Below are 17,068 nucleotides of genomic sequence, written 5' to 3'. Positions count from 1 at the left end.
TCTTCTCGTCAAACTTCTGACTAATCAATTCTAGTGACTCTCGCAGGGGTACCCTCGTAAACAAGGAAACGACGTCAAAACTCACCATGATATCTGACTCATCCAACCTGAAGCTATCAAGGCGTTTAACAAAATCCACGGAATTACGGATGTGATGAGGGCATTTACCCACATAAGGACTTAATATTCCCGTCAGGTATTTGGCCAACAAATATGTAGGTGCCCTGATGTTGCTGACAATGGGGCGTAATGGTACCCCCTCTTGTGTTACCAAAAGTTACTCACATGTACAAAGAAGCTGAGAAACAACTACTAATCAAATATACTCATACTATCTCTGAGAATAAGGTAATCAAAGATGAGTCAGCTAAATGAATAAAATACAAATGTATCAGGAATGTACCGAGCATTGGTTCAGTGTTCCGGCCCAGAAATGATAAATTCAGATTAAATATGATTTATGATTATATGCCTTGAGCATAAATTTTCTCTAGTACGTGACTAATGGCGTTTTGAGCCATTTGTTTATCGATTTTATGACAATTAAGTAACCATGAGAGTAAATTTGAAAAAGTTCTGTTAACTTTGTTCCAGCAACATATTGAAGGATAAAATGTATATATCCCCATTTCATTGTGACCCACCTATAGATATTAAGTGAACAGAGTCTGAGGCACTCTTTTTGTTTGTTCTACAGGACAAACCAGATAATGGCATCCTGGTAGCTGCGTGAAAGCGTGGAGTGACTTGGACACAACTCACAGTGACCCCTCCCCTTTCCCCATGTAATTTAGAGTGAACGTGAAGGACGCACACCATAGCAACTTCCCCTCCTCTACCCTTGTGAATGGAAGTGTAGGACGCCAGCCAAAGCGGCTACAACCACGTGTGTAAAAATTATTTGTGAAATTTTCTTTCAGGTTTAGAAAAGACTGCTAAGAGATAATCATCTGTTTATGTATCATGTTATTTTCCTTGAATTTGTGTATGTAAAAATGTATTTAATGTATTTAATGGATTTAAGATTTTCATAATTTTACATATTGTATGTGTTTGTCTAAGGCAATATGTATGCCAAAGTGTTTCATGGACTTTGCTTAAATTTTGAGTAATGTTGCTTAAGAGGCAGTGAACATGCCCGCAATTTAAATAATTAATGTAGGTAATCAGTTTTCTTTTAGTGTGTCTACATGTTTATATTTCAATTTTAAATTTTCATAGGAAGTTACGCTGTACTCTTGCTTCCCTTTTTGTAATTAAATTTTTTTTCATTCATTAACATTCATAAACAAAAAAATTTAAGTAGAGGATGATGTAGGGAAGCAGCCTACTCACGCTGTAGTAAATTCACATCAGTCTTTCCATTGTGTGCCAGCCAGTCTGCTGTAACTAGCTCTGACGTCATAAATGTTGCGCAATACTTTAAAAATCAAGCAAATAACCTAAAACTTTTCTAGCATGTCAGGAGTAATACTAAATTAATGTGTGTTGAATATCAGTTCGATAACTTAAGCCATTTTCGAAATTTGGACGTTTTTCTGTAAAAATCATTGGCGCAACAGAAAAGAGCTAGAGACTTCAAAATTTATAATCAGATTCCTCTTTCATAATAATTTAATAAAAACAGTACTTTGGATTTCACAAATTAAAATTTTAGTGGAAATTCATGATTTTCTGGTTTTCATCTCAAAACTTAAGGAAGCAAGATAGATTAAGTAGGCTACTAAATAAGGCTAGGATGTTTAGATTTAAATAGGTTGGAGATCCGCTATAACTATGAAGATGTGAAAAGTTTCATTTGAATACCTATAAAATTATAGCGATAGCGTATCTCCAAAGGGCTAGTTCAGAGCTCATCTACTGCGTGCAGTGTAATTAAATTAATTCTCTCGCCCAAAATATTTAACTCAGCCACGTCAAAATTTTATTATCAATACTTACCTGCGTGCTGAATGCACATTTAAATTAAGAGCTTCATCGGCCATCAGCAAGAGAAGCTATGATTTATTAGGTAACCTAAAGTGGTGCATTACTAGCCCAGCGGCTAGTCGGGAGAGCCGATTTGATCAGGCGTTCCCTTAGCCGTCCACACCGCGGCTTTATATATAAGAACGCTGCGCAAGGAAGAAGGCCCCAGTTCTCTCCAGACGCTGAATAACACGCCATCTGTGTCGCGAGTCGCGTCGCGTCGGTATCACTGCTACAAACAGCCTCGGATGCCGTATTCAGTTACTCGAGATACGCGTAACCATGAAATCATTTGCGAGTGAAGGGTTAATTCTCGGATGATTTTCATTATCTAGCTTCAGTTTGCGTATTGTCGTATTTTCACGTGCCGTCGCGGGACAGACATTCTACCATTATTTAGCGTGGCGTTTGATGAAACTAATCATCAAATTATGGCGAGCATTCATTTCAACATTTAATTCGGACATTTATAGTTGCATCAGCGCATTAGACTCTGAACTGCTCTGTTAGTTAGGTTGTATGGATACTTGTGTTTTTCATCTGTGACTTTCAGAATATACTCAACTATTTTGGAAAATCGTTTTTGATTATAAATCCCGGACAGTCTCCTATTTCCTCAGAGCTATAAGCTGCAGCTATAATTGTATTGGTGGTGGTGGTGGTGGTGGTTAGTGTTTAACGTCCCGTCGACAACGAGGTCATTAGAGACGGAGCGCAAGCTCGGGTTGGGGAAGGATTGGGAAGGAAATCGGCCGTGCCCTTTCAAAGGAACCATCCCGGCATTTGCCTGAAACGATTTAGGGAAATCACGGAAAACCTAAATCAGGATGGCCGGAGACGGGATTGAACCGTCGTCCTCCCGAATGCGAGTCCAGTGTGCTAACCACTGCGCCACCTCGCTCGGTATATAATTGTATTCTCAGATGAAGTGGGCACTAGGAATTCTAATTACAGGCTTCACGTTTTGTTAAATCACTTTCTGGTTGCTAAAGTGTAATTAGAGAGCCAGTGTTGAGAACGGCGGAAGACAGCATAAATAACATTCTAAATAATAGGAACTGATTTTACATTTCAAACATTTATGCAACAGCATCATTATTTTCCTAACCGCCGCCCCACATCACGACAAGTTTCACGACGTATTTCCTCGGCTGATACTGGCGGAAGTCGAGCTGCAACCTGTTCAACAGCACTAACAATTTCTGCGACCGGAGTGAACTTGGGGGTGGGAGCGAAGTTGAGACCTTTCTGCAAAACCGAGACCGCATCATCACTCAACACCATGCCACTCAAATTGATGACAGTCTTGCCCGGAACCTGCAGAGATGGTTTGTCAAGGAGACGTGAGAACTTAGCTGTTTGACGTCCCGTAGCCTTCTCATGGGCGGAATCAGCTGACACCCAGGTGACACCATCAATCCAATCCCAGGAACAAGAAATGAACTTACTAGCCAGTTGCAAATGTAGTTTGAGTAATTCCTGTGAGATAAACTCAAGGCTCCGGCGGCTGAATTGCACTCACTCACGTACCAATGCGAGGCTGGCTCGTTTCTTGATTCTCTTAGCTGCTGCAGAATCGATGTGATGCATAACCTTAGCAAAATTTGGAACAACATTCTCGGAACGACATCTCTTTAGAAAGGCAAGAGTACTTAGCAAACGACATCTACGGTTGCGCAACTTTTCAAATTTCTTCATGCTGCGATACATCTCCTCCCCGTAAGGTGTATGATTTACGGCAGTAAAGAGAGGGCGGCCATTCGTGATCTGAGGGAGCGCTCTGAAATTGTTGTCTTACCGGCTGACAAAGGCAATGCGACAGTTGTTGTCTCCCATAAGGACTACACTGATAAGATGCAGAGCCTGCTAAATGACGATTCCTACCAGAAGATCAGCGTTGACCCTACAAAGACGGTGGAGAACAAGACGAGGGCGCTTCTCAAGGACGCAGATTTACCGGAGGGTGACGCTAAGAAATTGTTACCCCAAGGCCCTGTACCGCCTAGACTATATGGACTCCCGAAGGTTCACAAAGAGGGGGTACCATTACGCCCCATTGTCAGCAACATCAGGGCACCTACATACTTGTTGGCCAAATACCTGACGGGAATATTAAGTCCTTATGTGGGTAAATGCCCTCATCACATCCGTAATTCCGTGGATTTTGTTAAACGCCTTGATAGCTTCAGGTTGGATGAGTCAGATATCATGGTGAGTTTTGACGTCGTTTCCTTGTTTACGAGGGTACCCCTGCGAGAGTCACTAGAATTGATTAGTCAGAAGTTTGACGAGAAGACCACTGAACTTTTTAGGCATGTCTTGACTTCCACGTTTTTTTCTTTTTAATGGAGAATACTACGAACAAACGGAGGGAGTCGCCATGGGTAGCCCACTCTCACCGGTGGTAGCGAATTTGTACATGGAGAACTTCGAGGAGGAAGCCCTGTCGTCATCCGTATGGAAACCTACTTGCTTTTTCCGTTACGTGGACGACACGTTCGTCATCTGGCCACATGGTATGGATAAACTCCTTGACTTCCTTACACATCTAAACTCCATACACCCCAACATAAAATTCACTATGGAGACTGAAACAGAGGGTAAATTACCTTTCCTTGACGTCTTGGTCAAGAGAAGGGCTGACGGCACCCTAGGTCATGGGGTGTATCGGAAGACTACGCACACTGATCTGTATTTGCACGCAGACAGCTGCCACCACCCTTCACAGAGGAATGGGGTACTTAAAACTCTAGTACATAGGGCGCGCACTATCTCTGACGCAGAGTGTCTACCTCAGGAATTGGAACATCTGAGAACAGTATTTCGAAAAAATGGGTACTCAGAGTGGCAGATTCAACGTGCTCTCCGCCCAACCACTGCAGCACAACCTGTTGAGATGGATGAAGTCACGAGGGAGGAGGTAGGCACTGCATTTATTCCATACACAGGCGCACTCTCGGGGAAAATCGCCCGCATTCTGAAGAAACACCGGGTCGGAACTGTGTTTTGTCCTCCAAATAAAACTCGTGCACTGGTGGGGAGCGCCAAAGATGACCTCGGTTTGAGGAAGGCCGGCGTGTACCAGATTCCGTGTCAATGTGGCAAGTCGTATATTGGTCAGACGATGCGTACCGTCGAGGATCGATGCCGTGAACACCAGAGGCACACTCGAACACCAGAGGCACACTCGACTGATGTGTCCGAGCAAGTCGGCGGTCGCTGACATTGTTTGTCGGAAAATCACGCCATGGAGTATGACCGCACGAGGATTCTGGTACAGACGTCGAGATACTGGGACAGCGTTATTAGAGAGGCCATCGAAATTCGTACAAATGACGACCTCATAAACCGTGACTGTGGCTATAATCTTAGCAAGGCTTGGGAACCAGCGATCGGGTTAATCAAGAGTAAATCGAGCAAACGTATAGTTGTGACGACCACGGCGGACAGAGCCATCACACCGACGTCATCTCAGACGCCGTCGCAATCTGTTCCACCGCGCGACCGTGGCGCGGGTCGCGGACGGCGGAGGGAGCGCGCCGCGGGCGGAGGGTATTTAAATCGGCCGCCGCCCTGACCGAACCCAGTTCCCTCTGAGCAGCCATAGCGTACGGATCTCCGTGCCGGCACGTTCACAGGAGCTCAGTCCGTCAGTTCACCTGATGATGGCGACATGTATAATCGCCGAAATATTGTGCCCGTTGGACACTATAGACCGGCAGCACACCCGTGGATATTTTGATTATCAAATACGCCGGGAGAAACTCAAGAGTCACAACTTTAAATAAATTCACGCGTACCAATACGACTTGTATTTTGTCTCGCTTTTATTTCTGCTGCTAGAGAATGCGTGTAGCAGACAGGGCGCCGCGTGCTGTGAGCCACGTTCGGCAACAGCGCCGTCTGCCCGACGGAACTGTCAGTACCAATCACTCGTCTTACGGACTATAGCTGGCAGTATTGGCGCTCGCTGTATTGCAGTAGTTCGAGTAACGAAGATTTTTGTGAGGTAAGCGATTCATCAAAGGTAAAGGTTATTGTTAGTCAGGGCCATTCTTTTGTAGGGATTATTGAAAGTCAGATTGCGTTGCGCTAAAATATTGTGTCTCAGTTTAGTGATGATCAGAATAAGTATAGAGAAAACTGTGTGAGTACATTGAGTTTTGCTCAGCTGTTTGAAAATCAAATACCGTAAGAGGTTTTCCAGCACTGTCATTTATAAATTTTTTTAAGGGGATGTTTGAAGCTGAGCTCGACTACCCGGGGTGGGGCAACAGGACGGAGCGGTCGGCAGCAGCCGGGTTCGGGTGGCTAAATGTGGCGCGACGCACGGCTCTCTCCCAGACACGGCGAAATTCCAAACGAAGCCGTTTGTGGTGTGTTGTGAACAGCAGCCCACGCATGGGACGTCAATCTCCGAGTCAGATTGCCTCAAGCCTTGCTCAACGATACAGGATGGCTCAGAAATGCTGCACGGAGTCCATTACTTGTTCGCGAATGGCAGACGCAAATGTGAAGGGGTTACGATGTGCATCTACATCTACATCTACATTTATACTCCGCAAGCCACCCAACGGTGTGCGGCGGAGGGCACTTTACGTGCCACTGTCATTACCTCCCTTTCCTGTTCCAGTCGAGTATGGTTCGCGGGAAGAACGAATGTCTGAAAGCCTCCGTGCGCGCTCTAATCTCTCTAATTTTACATTCGTGATCTCCTCGGGAGGTATAAGTAGGGGGAAGCAATATATTCGATACCTCATCCAGAAACGCACCCTCTCGAAACCTGGCGAGCAAGCTACACCGCGATGCAGAGCGCCTCTCTTGCAGAGTCTGCCACTTGAGTTTATTAAACATCTCCGTAACGCTATCACGGTTACCAAATAACCCTGTGACGAAACGCGCCGCTCTTCTTTGGATCTTCTCTATCTCCTCCGTCAACCCGATCTGGTACGGATCCCACACTGGAGCAATACTCAAGTATAGGTCGAACGAGTGTTTTGTAAGCCACCTCCTTTGTTGATGGACTACATTTTCTAAGCACTCTCCCAATGAATCTCAACCTGGTACCCGCCTTACCAACAATTAATTTTATATGATCATTCCACTTCAAATCGTTCCGCACGCATACTCCCAGATATTTTACAGAAGTAACTGCTACCAGTGTTTGCTCCGCTATCATATAATCATACAATAAAGGATCCTTCTTTCTATGTATTCGCAATACATTACATTTGTCTATGTTAAGGGACAGTTGCCACTCCCTGCACCAAGTGCCTATCCGCTGCAGATCTTCCTGCATTTCGCTACAATTTTCTAATGCTGCAACTTCTCTGTATACTACAGCATCATCCACGAAAAGCCGCATGGAACTTCCGACACTATCTACTGGGTCATTTATATATATTGTGAAAAGCAATGGTCCAATAACACTCCCCTGTGGCACGCCAGAGGTTACTTTAACGTCTGTAGACGTCTCTCCATTGATAACAACATGCTGTGTTCTGTTTGCTAAAAACTCTTCAATCCAGCCACACAGCTGGTCTGATATTCCGTAGGCTCTTACTTTGTTTATCAAGCGATAGTGCGGAACTGTATCGAACGCCTTCCGGAAGTCAAGAAAAATAGCATCTACCTGGGAGCCTGTATCTAATATTTTCTGGGTCTCATGAACAAATAAAGCGAGTTGGGTCTCACACGATCGCTGTTTCCGGAATCCATGTTGATTCCTACATAGTAGATTCTGGGTTTCCAAAAACGACATGATACTCGAGCAAAAAACATCTTCTAAAATTCTACAACAGATCGACGTCAGAGATATAGGTCTATAGTTTTGCGCATCTGCTCGACGACCCTTCTTGAAGACTGGGACATGGTGTACAATACGGCGATGCTCCCTTGTGGTGGCCACCCGTGGTCGACGAGGAGCCTGACGACGAGAATGGCTGCCCTCGCGTTCTCATGCACTCCTTCATTCTGCCACTGTCAAGTCCGAATGCTCCAAAAATCTGATTATGAGGCCATCAACCAGCAAGCCAAATGAAGACCTACAGTCAGGCCCCTTTCCATCTCTGGCAGGTACTGACAAAGCTGTCTTACACGTACACGGGATCTCCGTGTTCCTCGCAGTTGTCACTCAACTTTTGACATTGTTCGAGCCCTTTTTTTCCCCAACCAGGACTGGTAGCGACAATAAACACGATCATCTCTAACGCAGTCTAGTCGCCGCTCTATCTCTCAGAAGGAATTGTAACTCTAATCAGTTACATACCGACCTGCCATGTATGAAGTTACATTGACATCCGATCATACCTTCTGGGTGCTCAACTTTTACGAAATTCTGAGGTTGTTGTTAGTACTGTATCCCAGGTCATTATTCTACAACATGAATCGCGAGGGTCCCAGTATACTTCGCTGGCAGCTCACTGGAAGTTATTTCTGTTGATGACTCTCCATCTAAGATAACATGCTTTGTCCTCCCTGCCAAGAGATTCTCCATTCAGTAACAAATCTCGCTCGATAACCCATACAATAGTACTTTCAATGTCAAGTACAGGTGTGGTACTGATTATGAGTCGAATGGTCAAGAAGTACTGCATCTCCCTGACTGCCTTGATCTATGGCTTTCAGGATGTCATGCGAGAAAAGCACAAGTTGGCTTTCATTGCCGAAATCTCTGGTCAGTATTCCTTAGGCCTTGCAAAGCTCATCCCATGACATCGGTGTGCAGGTAGCTTCAGGGTGAAAATATTCGAAAACTGGCGTGTACGAACTGTATAACGTTTGCTATAAGATGGGTCCACGTGTTCCCCACAACTTCCGTTAAAACTAAGTACCACAAACTCTTCTTATTAACGAAACGAGTTCATTACACCTTCCAAGATGCTACTCCAGGCCGGTGTAAAAATGAACGTGCGCAACGGAAAATGCTGAACGCGCAAATGAAGATTTCGCCATGTCTGACTACCCCCTAAAGCAGATCTTAGGATCTCTTAATCGTGATATTATTTCCTCCTTATTGCTCTTTAACATATAAATTACACCATAAACATAAATGAATAATTAAGGGTGCGAGGTGCCGGGGCTAGCAGTTTATTTGACACTAAATTCTTCTTGAATCTACATATGTAAATGATGCCCTAAGCCCCCCCTATTCTAACTCCGACTTTTGCTGTTGCACAAGGATAAAAAAACACGCGAACTGACTCTAATCAACCCTGCCAGTGGAGTAGAAGAGAGTTTGGCACCTGCAATAATTTAATTTGATAAGTTAAATAAACGAAGGTTTCATTAACATAGTGGGAAATGATGGGTTGCTCTACCGATTAACAGAATGAAAGTTCTGTCCAAAATAACAATATGATTTATTAAGACTAAACACAAAATAATAAAAAAAACACATGAAATATTTATAATACATCAAATTGGCTCAAATTGGAGACTCATACAAACACTGTAAAGGTGAAGTTGTCCCTAAACTAGATCGTGAGGTTTATGACGAAGTGGTATGTGGAGCCAATTCCTTGCCACTCAAATCTCAAGAGAGACACACAGCTAACCCAACAGTAATTGCTGCTACTCAACACAGAACAAAGTTAGAAAAAGACGAACAGGCGCGCTCTGCTGAGCTCTGATTGACTAGGAAAATCCCTATCTGCTGGTGCTGCGGACATACATTACCAAACTGTCTTCTTGACTGCCAGAACACGATCTGGCGTATCGGCGGCGATGGCTGGTTGCTTCGACGTCCTCGACCGAAAGGCGAGAGCCGACTACCCCTGAGCACCCGTACAGGCCGAACACAGAACATTCCCGCCCCCACGACAGTGGCCGTGGCTAAACGTTCCAATCAGCAACTCGAAAACCGACGGAAAATTCCACTCCATTGCCGGAGCACTACCATTCCACCAATGGAGATTCTTGGCGCCAATTTCTGCGCTGATTTTGCTACGTCACGGAGCTATGCAATGAGCAAGCCAATCACAGTTACTATTTTGCAGAAAGCGCGGGAATTTTTCCGCCACAACTGCCTGGGTACACAAGTCATTCCCACGCCTCGCTGGTAGCCCGCCAGAAAGTGTTTTCGCTAAGATTCTGCGAAGTAACGGAACCTCTAGCCCAGCCGCTACTTCAAACCCCTCCGGGCGTGTCTTTTGACAATGTCGGCGTCTGCAAAGCATTCACTCGACTTCCTCGCACCCGTCGGCTTAACCCTCTCCAGTTCAACAGAGCCCGCCTGTCACCGGACCACCCGGGTGACGAGAGACGCTGCGTGGGAAGTCCGCGTGTGAAGGAATAGCAACTTTCCACCGCATGCAATTAGAGAGGAGAATCGTAAGATAGAAATATGAGAGGGGGCTCATGCCACCTCTCATTGCCCCTACGCCATTTTTATATTGTAATTGGTGAGCGGTTGGCTCACTTAGGAGCAAGGTAGTGAGTCAATCGCCCAAGAACAATCTCGCAAACTGACTCCACATGCCGCACTCTATAAAGAAAATCACTGCAACTGAAAAATGCAGCTCATAGAGGGAGGATTATTTATGATGTAGCCAACTTCACCTTCTTAATATGGAACACTAACACTCACATCACACATCCATACCCAGGGAGCCCCTTCCAAACACCGATTCACACAGACATTCACGCTCTAAATATGGCCCGGGCATGTGAGCCAAATATGGAGCAGTTTATTCTTTACAATCAGAGTTGGAGTGCTCCGCAATTAAATGCCCAAGATTTTACAACAATTTGAATCATGAAACTAACCTGAACTCACTCACACATGATACTATTTAAGTTAACAATCTCTTTGTGAGCTTTCAGAATCTAGTTACAACCTCCGATTCATTCTGTCTCCCTGCAGCAAGAATAACCTTTACAAAATGTTCCCTGAACTGATGGTCCATTCACAATGACAGTGGTGGTATCTGCTTCAGTTTATGGGGACTTCAGGCACACTGTTTGCATACACACAACAATAAATACAAAATACAAAAAAAACATGGTGTGTAGAACAATACAGTAATTTGTAATAAGAATTACAGTGTAAAACACAAACACATACAAGGTATAACATACATTACAAAAACAACAGTAGAGAAAGAAATTTAAGAAAAGAAAACAAGGTTCATGGGGCATCAAGTTGTGCATGCACATTGCACAAAGTTCACGACTGTGCTGAGAATGAGGCACTAAATCACATTGTTAGAAATATTCGAAGCACTTCACAAATACGACAGTACTGACATCTCATAGGGCTAAACGTCGGATGTTGTTGCTACGTTGTTGCAACGGCAATAGGGTAGGAAGACACAGTTATAGGCTCTCCTCACGTCGATTAATTGTCTCTGAGGTCTATTTGTTGGGATACATCACTAGTCTAGGTCTCTTCTCTCGCTGGACAGTACTTTACGTTTCCCAATATTGCAGTTCGACAAGGGATGATGGCACGTGGAGTGACTCCACAAGTGTGTGAGGTCATCCATACAGGATCGAACTAGGAGCGACGATTGCTAAAACTGCTCTCTAATAGAGAGGAGAAGTTAGAAATGAGGCCATACATTTGTTAGTGTGGCACGATACTGCTTTGTGTATGCAGATCGGCCAATGCTAGTGAGTTGTAAAAACCCAAACAGGTGAGTATAGAGCGTCCCTTTCTGTCCTGAGGCACATGAGGCGCAGGTTCTGACACGATATGTGATCTTCTTTGTGTACTCACGACAACGTGGTCTGCCGCAGGGAATCCCTCCAAACGGCTGCCACCTCCGGAGAGCTAGCAGGCTGTCGCGTGTGGGTCGCGTGTCAGGGTCAACAGCCAGCCTCACTTTCGCTTGTGGCCTGGCGAGGATCCCGCGTAATCCCTCAACGTGGTCTGCCGCAGGGAATCCCTCCAAACGGCTGCCACCTCCGGAGAGCTAGCAGGCTGTCGCGTGTGGGTCGCGTGTCAGGGTCAACGGCCAGCCTCACTTTCGCTTGTGGCCCGGCGAGGATCCCGCGTAATCCCTCAGGTATACGGCCCGGTGACTGTCAGGTTGCAGGACCGGACGCTCGCCCTCCTGCAGGTAGCCGAAGACCTCTTGTTTTAGCGCTGGCTGGCCTCTGCATTGCCACGATACCCGTCATCTGCACAGTTCTGACAAAAATCTTATGCCTAACTTTTTCCCATGACCTTCTATGTTATAATAAATTTACATAATGACACATTGATGGTCTGTCATTTCAGACACTCTTATTTTACTTTTATAGTTATTTATCTTTAGCTATCATTATAACATCTAATCTAGGCATGGAAATAATTTATTTTGATATATGTGTAGAGACCGATCTCACTATTGTACATGATGTGTGACGCTATATTGGATGAAGAACTAAATGTGCGGGCCCGCACTAATATTACTATTAATTATATAGATCGACAGTAGACATGCTCAAGAATTACTACCATTAGCCAACGATCTACATTATATGTCCTTTAATTCAATTATGTTGTTATGCAGGTCTAAGTTTTACTGTGCTATAAGGAACATGCAACTATGCTACTTTCGCTCGCCCGTCGTCCCTCCATCTCGGGTCTGTGGTTTGGTGACCTGAAAAATAGCATCTCAACAGGCGCGCGCCACACTTGTGGTAGAAAACCCCCACAATAATAATCTAGTTATTGTTAAATCCTACAGTTTAACTTATCCTAGTATATCGTACTTTCCCTTTTATTTATTTATCTATTTATTTATTTATTTATTTTATTTATTTATTTATTTATTTTTTTGTTTACCTTATACAATACTCTTACATAATTCCTGTTACGCTGAGATGTCTCGCTGCACGCCGCTATTGACGACAGTGATGTGCACGCCGTAAGACATGACCTCTGAGTTTTCATTACGCCTCACTGAAACTCCGGAGACTGGGTTAGCCATGGCTATACAAGACAATAAATTTATAGTTGAACTTAATTTTGTATGTGATGCAGTTTTAGCAATGAAAGCGCACCCTTCCAGAGGCAATGTAATTTGACCAAGCCCGGACTGGTTCCTGTTGAGGATTCCGTCGCCCACCACACATCAGCTACACAGTATGTCACGAATTTCCAAGTATAATTCCTTGGTGATTCATCTGTGACAGTCACAAGCAGCACGCTAAATCCCCAACCAGCACATTGGCATGGTAGGCTTTATGCCCGCATTTCTACCGTCTAGGCCCTAGGGCACCATTGGAGTCAAACGCTCACAGGTTCACCCCGACTTGCAAGACAACGATGCTGGCGCATCAATGTAAAAACTATACTGCACATGTTCATCCTCGAAATCACGCAATATACCACACTCTTGCAGTGCACTGACGCGTGCCTGCAAGCATTGGTATGAACGTCTCACGAACTGGTTGTGTCCGCTATGGAGCGTATCACGACTTCTCAGAACGCTTCTAAGAGCACGTTCTTGTATGCGCCCGTTTATGCGACATCTCGTCACTCATCTTTATCCCTTAACATGGACACCAGATAGGAAAGGACAAAAACATTGCTCATGGAAAGGTAGTGCCTCTTATCGCAACGACAGAGGAGATCCCGAACATAGACAAAAAAGTTAACAGCAGTAAATTCTTATGCGAGAAAACGCAGCGTGTTAATACTTTAACAATCTTAATCTATTAATGCAACGATTATTGTTCCCCGAAGAAAGGTTCATATATTTGCCTATTCTATTATGTACACCACTTAAACTACTATTATTCCACGAACTTCTTTGTGTGAGAGAAGTGGTGGAGTCCTATGGACTAGCGTCAATCCCTTCTTAGACTCCCCCTCCTCTGACGTGCATTAGGATTTGCAGGTCTAATTTCAATCTCCTGGTTCTCCTGTTGTCCTTGATTTCGCTCTCTCCAATTACGGTCACTTTGCCGTTCGTCATTCCTCCTGTCCCAGATTGCTTGTCTAGATTGAACCTGTTCCCTGACGTTCTGGTTTCTGTGTCTCTGGTTTCCATAACCTTGAATAGCGTAACCTTGATTTCCGTAACCCTGGTTTCCTAACTGACCAGTGCGATTATGCGATCTGTTGTCGTCTTCCCTTGCTGGCCCGTGGTATTTGTTATTTTGCGCATTCTTCCTGTCCTTTGCGTCTTGTTTATCGAAGACTACTTCGAGTTCGCGCAGTAGACTCTTGAATGCATCTATGTCAGATCCACACTTCCCGACAAGTGTCTGTTGATACCTAACTGGCAATTTGGAAAAGCAAAATTTAATGATTTCTCCGTTGCTATATGGACTATCTAAAAACTGATTCTTCTTGAGTAAATCATCAAAAAATTTGGTTGCGCTCCTATGCCCGGACACTTCCAGTTCAGGACAAAATATTATTTCCTCTTTAATCCTATCTTGCGTTTCCTTTGACCAGTAGGTCCGCAGGAAAGCACCAACAAATTCCTGATAAGTCCGACACGTCGCTGCCACGCCCCGCATCTTTTCCGCTGCTTGGCCTTCGATGTGTCCACACATGAATTCTAATTTTGCCTGGGTTGGCCATGATGCCGGTAATGAATTTGTAAACTGCATCACCCAGCTCTTCGGATGCATCGACCCTCCATTTTCTTTGAACTTCTGGAATTTTAGTATCGACAGGAAGTGATTGTGATCAAAATCCTGTCTGAACCTCGCACTGGTGTTGTCACTCGTTTCCGATACTTGCACGTCTGCTGAGTCTGAGTGTCCTGTTCTATCTTGCTGATAACTGTGATGTGCTACGTCTGTATCACAGTGGAGGTGGCATTCAGCATTCACTCTTCTAAGTGGGCTGCAATTATTGGAGCTATTACTCGCTGTTTCTGCGTGTGCATTGTTCGTTCCGCACGCTGTCACTGGGCTAGAGCACGGCGGGCTTTTCCTCGGAGTCTGGAAGTACGTGGCCATCGCCAAAAGTCCGCACATTCAAACACATGCGAAGAACTTGAGACATGCGATCGTCATAGATTCATTAAATTATGTGTCGTTTGGAAGTCAGATCTGGTAGCTGGAGAGATCTGGAGAGATAGAGCAAGAGTCTCTAACCGTTCTATCCACCACCCTGTCGTCTTCTAAAGTTGTGTCCCCTGCGCAGAAGACAGCTCGTCGGCCGTAGATCTTCTTCGGCGGACGCTGCTATGCTGCCATCTCGAACCTGTGACTGTGCTTTTTATGGGATGCCACTTGCCCAGGTTACTCTCTGTATCCACAGAGGACAAGATTTGGAGTACTGACAATGATGGTAGGCTACATTTCTCATAAATGTATCCTGTTTGGTTATTATTTAAATATTCACACATTTTACACTGTCTTTTACAACACTCTACATGGCTTTCTTAATTGTACGGTAACTTTTCCATCCAACTACTGATATAGAGTACGACATGTCTGGCCCTCCAGAATGTCCGAGACAGAGTGACTAGCGCAGCCGATGTACCTCGTCTGCCAGGCGCGCCAAGGCGACCCGAAGGTGTCCGAAGCACCACGGTTTGCAATACCGTTACTCTTATTTTTTTTTCAAAACTAGTGAATTTTAATAAACGAGAACGACAGACTCGTAGAGTATACTAAAAACTGGGTTAAATACAGGGTTATTACAAGTGATTGAAGCGATTTCACAGCTCTACAATAACTTTATTATTTGAGATATTTTCACAATGCTTTGCACACACATACAAAAACTCAAAAAGTTAGGCATTCACAAATGTTCGATATGTGCCCCTTTAGTGATTCGGCAGACATCAAGCCGATAATCAAGTTCCTCCCACACTCGGCGCAGCATGTCCCCATCAATGAGTTCGAAAGCATCGTTGATGCGAGCTCGCAGTTCTGGCACGTTTCTTGGTAGAGGAGGTTTAAACACTGAATCTTTCACATAACCCCACAGAAATAATCGCACGGGGTTAAGTCGGGAGAGCGTAGAGGCTATGACATGAATTGCTGATCATGATCTCCACCACGACCGATCCATCGGTTTTCCAATCTCCTGTTTAAGAAATGCCGAACATCATGATGGAAGTGCGGTGGAGCACCATCCTGTTGAAAGATGAAGTCGGCGCTGTCGGACTCCAGTTGTGGCATGAGCCAATTTTCCAGCATGTCCAGATACACGTGTCCTGTAACGTTTTTTTCGCAGAAGAAAAAGGGGCCGTAAACTTTAAACTGTGAGATTGCACAAAACACGTTAACTTTTGGTGAATTGCGAATTTGCTGCACGAATGCGTGAGGATTCTCTACCGCCCAGATTCGCACATTGTGTCTGTTCACTTCACCATTAAGAAAAAATGTTGCTTCATCACTGAAAACAAGTTTCGCACTGAACGCATCCTCTTCCATGAGCTGTTGCAACCGCGCCGATAATTCAAAGCGTTTGACTTTGTCATCGTGTATCAGGGCTTGTAGCAATTGTAAACGGTAAGGCTTCTGCTTTAGCCTTTTCCGTAAGATTTTCCAAACCGTCGGCTGTGGTACGTTTAGCTCCCTGCTTGCTTTATTCATCGACTTCCGCGGGCTACGCGTGAAACTTGCCCGCGTGCGTTCAACCGTTTCTTCGCTCACTGCAGGCCGACCCGTTGATTTCCCCTTACAGAGGCATCCAGAAGCTTTAAACTGCGCATACCATCGCCGAATGGAGTTAGCAGTTGGTGGATCTTTGTTGAACTTCGTCCTGAAGTGTCGTTGCACTGTTATGACTGACTGATGTGAGTGCATTTCAAGCACGACATACGCTTTCTCGGCTCCTGTCGCCATTTTGTCTCACTGCGCTCTCGAGCGCTCTGGCGGCAGAAACCTGAAGTGCGGCTTCAGCCGAACAAAACTTTATGAGTTTTTCTACGTATCTGTAGTGTGTCGTGACCATATGTCAATGAATGGAGCTACAGTGAATTTATGAAATCGCTTCAATCATTTGTAATAGCCCTGTACAATGAAAAGTATATAAATAATTAATAAGAGTGAGAGGTGGCATGAGCCCCCTCTCATATTTCTATCTTACGATTCTCCTCTCTAGTTGCATGCGATGGAGGGTTGCTTTTCCTTAACACGCGTACTTCCCACGCAGCGTCTCTCGTCACCCGGGTGGGCCGGTGACAGGCGGGCTCTGTGG

The sequence above is a fragment of the Schistocerca nitens genome, chromosome 2 (assembly GCF_023898315.1).
Source record: "Schistocerca nitens isolate TAMUIC-IGC-003100 chromosome 2, iqSchNite1.1, whole genome shotgun sequence".
Classification (NCBI taxonomy): domain Eukaryota; kingdom Metazoa; phylum Arthropoda; class Insecta; order Orthoptera; family Acrididae; genus Schistocerca; species Schistocerca nitens.
Note: the sequence above shows the minus strand (reverse complement) of the source record.